At 47.8% G+C, this 6,000-nt stretch overlaps 1 long non-coding RNA gene across 1 annotated transcript in view; it reads left to right on the top strand.

The window, feature by feature from the left end:
- LOC137629150 (uncharacterized) overlaps positions 1-6,000 on the top strand; it is a 111,211-nt gene continuing 105,211 nt past the window's right edge. Inside the window, exon 1 of the long non-coding RNA XR_011041458.1 lies at positions 1-156. This is a non-coding gene — a long non-coding RNA (uncharacterized lncRNA). The remainder of the gene's footprint in view (positions 157-6,000) is intronic.

The raw sequence follows: 6,000 nt of genomic DNA, 5'->3' as shown, positions 1-6,000 counted from the left end.
CAGAATGGTAAAATTTGCCGGATATTTTAAAGAAAATTATACAGTTTTCTTTTGCTAAGTGTCCTTATAAGCAGTAGTGTCATCTGTTGCTTATTATGGATATATGAAGAAAGTTTTCAACTTAAACTATACCTGCTCAGCCATACGCCAAACGAGGTTAGAATATGCAATAACTTATTTAATTTTTCGTAATTTAAAAGAGTGGACTCATGACATATAACTTTCAATTTCACATTGCAATGGGATATCGTGCATATATCTCACTTTATAACACTTAGCACCCCCCATTGGGAACAAGTCACAGCAAAACCTAACCTGACCTCATAGTTTTTCAGCTATCCAGCCCTTTTCAGAAATACTTTACAGTAGGCTACTTGGTGGTTTATTGAAATGTCTTCAGGGGTAGGGACATTGATGTCTTAAAATATGTAATGATTGCTTTGCGAGAATACATCTTGGTGCATTACAAGTTAATGGTGGCCTACATTAATGGTAAACCTTTTATAGTGAAAAGCGAGAAGGGATTAAGCATGCAGCTATTTTCATAATAGTCATGAGAATAAACCCCAGTTTATAGCTATGAATAATGCTCCTGCAATGATATCTCATGAAGGGACATTCTTAGGATGTTGTTTATTGCATACCAAGTTGATAAGCATTCTTAACCACTATGATATTAAATTTGGATGCATGGCAAAATTAAATGCAAAAGCCAGAAAAATATTTAATCTTTGTTTTATTTACAATTCATATGTACAAGAAAATTTTGTGATCAACAGTAATTTGGGATGTTTCCATGATGTCAAGAGTAATACTTGTAGTTTTACCCAAAGAACTAAATTAGTTTGATAAATTAATGATTGCGCTTCTCAATTTCTTCAATAATTTGTGATTTAAAAAAGTAAATAAATGTTCAAGTTGCACTATTACTACTTTTAGTCTCATTAATCAAGTGTCTCTTCTAGGTAAAGTTTTGGATTCAACCAAATTGGGAAATGTATTATATTAATATATTTTCCTAGTAAAGCACGTGATAACAAAACACTTCTTCTCAATACATTATTGTCGCTAATGCATACTTACAGAGAAAAAAAATATTTCAGGAATTGAAGGTCTTGACTTTTTCTAAGTTTAGTGTATATCTTTCCATGGGCACGCAAGGTAGCTCTTGTTCGTTTGTATGTCTGTTTTCATCTTACTTGGCTCCGCCCCATTGCGTAATGTGACAATATTTACTTGAATGCGCATTTGCTCCTCCCACTAATGTCGCTCCTCCAATCAAAATACTACTGGGTTCTTTTCAAGGGTTATTATTGGACGATTCATTGGTCTCTCAGTCTTGTTTCAAGGATCTGTTTTTCGTGCAATATAACATTGTAAACGATACTCTTTTGTTTTTTTCCCTATTTCATTATGGGAGAAACCCGTGATTGTCGTTTGTTTTCGGTTTTCAAAAGTTCCGGTTTCTATATTTTCATCACACATCATTTTACTGTCATGGATCCTCCGGTACGGTTGTGTGAAATATGTCGTTATTCCTATTTTGATGTGATCGGCCGATTTCATGGGAATTATAATGGAACTCCTGAAGTAGTGAATCGTTTTCTAAGGGAGCATTCCGTATTACCTTTAAGTGTCCAGTGTGGTAAATGTGATTCGCCTTTACATTTTCGTGAGGATAGACATGTGTGGTATTGTACCAAATCTGAACGTATTCCAGTACTTGATGATTCAGAAGAGGGTCAACCACAACCTTCCACATCTTCATCGTCATCTTTCGTTTAAGGTAAGAAGTGATTTAACAAAATATATATATTCAAATTTACCCCTGGTTAAAGGGGGGGTCGCAGGGGGGGCGAAGCCCCCCCCGGTAGGGGTACAGGGCCCCTAGGTTAGGTTAGGTGGGTTTGTTAGGTTCTGTGGTGCCCTGAAAATTACTGTGGCCTTAAGGGGGGTCGCAGGGGGGGCGAAGCCCCCCCCGGTAGGGGTACAGGGCCCCTAGGTTAGGTTAGGTGGGTTTGTTAGGTTCTGTGGTGCCTTGAAAATTACTGTGGCCATAAGGGGGGGTCGCAGGGGGGGCGAAGCCCCCCCCGGTAGGGGCACAGGGCCCCTAGGTTAGGTTAGGTGGGTTTGTTAGGTTCTGTGGTGCCCTGAAAATTACTGTGGCCTTAAGGGGGGGTCGCAGGGGGGGCCAAGCCCCCCCCGGTAAGGGTACAGGGCCCCTAGGTTAGGTTAGGTGGGTTTGTTAGGTTCTGTGGTGCCTTGAAAATTACTTTGGCCATAAGGGGGGGTCGCAGGGGGGGCGAAGCCCCCCCCGGTAGGGGTACAGGGCCCCTAGGTTAGGTTAGGTGGGTTTGTTAGGTTCTGTGGTGCCCTGAAAATTACTGTGGCTTTAAGGGGGGGTCGCTGGGGGGCCCTACCCCCCTCCCCCGGTAGGCCTAGTTAGGGGTATGGGGGAGGGGTGCTGGAACATTAATTATTCATTTATTGCAAATATCATTCAATGCCCCAACACCCTCCCCCCCCTTCCCCCACCCAAAACCCCGGTTCCCAAAGGGTGTCCCCTATAATTGGTGGGATGAACTAGGGTATACATAGTAAATCTCTAAATCGGTTGGTTCGCAGTCAAAATAAATGTTAAATTCATTGAAACCACACTATTTCTGATGCAACAAATATATTTTTATTGCATTTTTCCAAATTTGGCTGAAACTAAAAATTTACCCTCTTCTATTTTGGGGTTTTATTGTTATTGTCTCCGTTGCTGTTTATTATTTTTTTTTATTTTCAAAACCATCCTTGCATTGTTATTCCAATTCTTACTGTTGTTGTTGTTGTTGTTTTGCTTATAAAAGGAACAGATGATTTTAGCAGTTACATATATTTTACATAACAGATGTATATAACAGATGAAAACCCAAGGATGTGTTTGCCAGTAAAATTAATTGTAGGATACAAATTTTGATATCTTTTACTGTAGGCCAACATAATACTGGTTTAAGAGGAATTTATCATTCGTCATACTATAAAACTGTACATTTAAAACAGAATTGGCATATGGAACATTTAAACCTATGCTGCAGCATCATAGGTGATAGGGAAGCTGGGTTTTAGATGGGGAAAACTAACACATAGTGCATTAAAGGGATACATCCCAACCTAATGTAACCTGACCCTCCCATCTAACCTTCCATAACATATTCTGTCCAATTCAAACCGAACTGGACATTGTCCTACCTAAATAGGATGTGTGAACACTTCTAGTCTTACCTGACATAGGGCAGCATGAAATAGGAAGAAACTGTATTTGCTTATATTTTTGGTTCTTTTCCTTACCTAACATAGGGCAACATAAAATAGGGAGAAACTGTGCTGTATTTGCTCACATTTTTTATCCATCCACTGTCATTAATCCCAAAAAAGGAATGGATGGCCTCTGGAGCATCTAGCCCTAGTCTTCCCTGAATCCTGAGAAAGTGGTGTCCTATTGTATTAGTGCCCCCCCCCCCCCTAAATCTTGTTTAGAAGCAGGTGGGGCTTTAATGGGTTGAACAAGTATTGGTGACGGATTTGAAAATATTGCAGTTGTGGTTTTCCTCCCACTCCCAGAGCTTTGAATATCAAATCAAGTTTGTTCTGTAACTGAAATACAAACCACGCTATTTACATGGTGTAATTACTTCGGCGTAGCTGAATGACGAGCCATTAGAATTTTAACGAGGGTTTACTACCCCACCGCTAGCGACCCCCCCCCCCCCTCCCCCCACACACACCAGTGGGTGCTTCACTTTACTTTTGGCTCGGGCGGAGAACAGACCTGTCTGCTCTCTCCCTCGCTTTGACTGCCATTAATCTGTTTTTGCTTTTCCTTCCTCACAGTGTGTTTGAAGTTGGCCTCTACTGATTATGCGTACGTGCCCTGGACTTCCTGGCCGCCCTTGTGGGACTTTTATGTCGGCGGTCGACACCGATCCCCACACCTTGTGTCCTCATTGTAGGGGCCAACGGTGTGATAGCGGTAATGTATGTATCAAATGTAGGGAGTGGTCTACCTCCCAGTGGGAGAGGTTTGCCCAGCGCCGGAAGAAAACGTCTAAAAGGGATCTTTCTCTTTCAGAGGCTTCTTTGAAGAGAGGAAATTCCAAGACTTCTTCCGTAGCCCTTTCTTCCTCCAAAGCTACCCCTCGAGCGGTCTCTTCCGAGAGGCCGGCGAGTGGTAGCGTAGACCGTATTGCTGTTGACCGATCCCGGGATGCGGGAGAGGTAGTTTCCTCCCATAGCGAGGCAGCTGCCCCTCCTCCCCCGGAGGAGGATATGAACATTGATTTATCTGGCAATAACAATGATTTGTTGCAGCTTTGGGCTTCCTTGGGGCTGCAGGGTTCGCCCTCCAGGGAAGCCCTGTTTGACATGATCAAACTTAGTGTAGCTGTCAAACAATCGCCAACTACAGCAGGGATAGATTCTCTGTCTGTTGTTGACGTTGTTGTGACGGAGGCATCTCGTGGGTCTAGTCAAACCCCCGTTCCTGTTGCTGAGGTAGCTGAAGGCTTAGTTTCCCCCTCCGAACATCTTTCGAGGGAGGAACTAAGTCCTACGGTCCCTCCTGCCGGTGATTCTCCCCCCGCGGGAGACTTCACTCACAGAGACTCCTCTTCCGAGGCCCTACGATGGTCAGCTTGCTGACCCCACGGCCCTTCATGGGCGTATAAGGCGGAAGGCTCATCCTCCCCTTCGCTATAGAGGTCTTCCTTCCCCTCACAAGGGAGTTAGGAGGCGCCTCTTCGGCTCGTCGTTCCCACAGTCCTCTGCGGAGGAGACGACTCGCCGTTCGCCGATCCTGCCAGCTACCACCTTAGACCTCTCCAGGGATCGTTCGCAATCCTCTTCGGAGGAAGGTCATCCTTCGGGACCCTGTGACCAGTCTCCCTCCAGACCTGCTGAGCTGCCGTCACCCTTCGAGGATGCTGATGCGCTTTACGCGCCACCTGAACCTGCCATTGCGCAGGCACCAGTCCCTTCGGGGCATAAGGGACTTGAGCGCAAATCTGCGCCTCTTGCCCTTAAGCTGCCGTTCCAGTCTTAGCGTCACAGCGCTCACCTGCGCGCGTGCGCGCCCTTGTTCCTGTTACGTGCCAGGGTTCCCCTGCGCGTACGCGCCCACATCCTTCTGCGCCCCGGCGCCCGCCAGCAGTTCCTGATCCAGTGCTCCAGCGCTCACCTGCGCACACGCGCCCACCTGTGCCCCAGCGTTCTCCGGTTCCTGCCATGTCGCACGCAGTCCAAGAGGCTCCTAGGTTAGCGCACAGGCGGTCACAGGTACCTCTGGACTCACAGTGCCCTTCTGGAGTTAGGCGCGAGGCGCGCCCATCGCACGCAGTTCCTGACACAGCGCACACGCGCTCGCCAACGCGCCAGCGCGCTTTTACATCTCAGCGCACAGTCCAGGAGGTGCCTAAGTTAGCGCACGGGCGCTCCAAGGTACCCCTGGAGTCTCCTTCCAGACCGCGCAATCCTGCACGCGCCCCTCCAGTCGCGCGCGACGCTCCAGTTGCGCGCGACGCTCCAGTTGCGCGCCAGGTTCCAGTTTCTCTCAAGGCGTCCCATCGCAGCAGCGCACACCTGCGCGCCCAGCGCGCCCACAGGTTAATATACCTGCTTAAACGGCTCAGCGCCCACATGCGCTCCAACGCGCAAACCCACCCTCGCGCTATCCTGAACCTGCGCACTCGCGCCCTCGCCCGGTTCTTCCGGATACGCGCCCACGCGCCACTACTCTCTCGCGCCCCTCAGTTCTGCATCAGGATGCTGCGCGCCCTTGTATCCAGCCTCCTCACAATCCAGCTCCTGCGCACCACACGCCCTCGCCATCTCCTACGCGGGCCCGCGCCCACGCGCCGGCGCCATCTCCTGCCCGCCCCCGCACCTACGCCATCTCCTGCGCGCCATCGCCTACCCGCCACCGCGCCCTCGCGCCCGCTCCACCAACCTCTCACGCCC

This window comes from Palaemon carinicauda, chromosome 37 (genome assembly GCF_036898095.1).
Source record: "Palaemon carinicauda isolate YSFRI2023 chromosome 37, ASM3689809v2, whole genome shotgun sequence".
Classification (NCBI taxonomy): domain Eukaryota; kingdom Metazoa; phylum Arthropoda; class Malacostraca; order Decapoda; family Palaemonidae; genus Palaemon; species Palaemon carinicauda.
The sequence above is the reverse complement of the archived record's forward strand: the minus strand, read 5'-3'. Positions and strand labels throughout refer to the sequence as shown.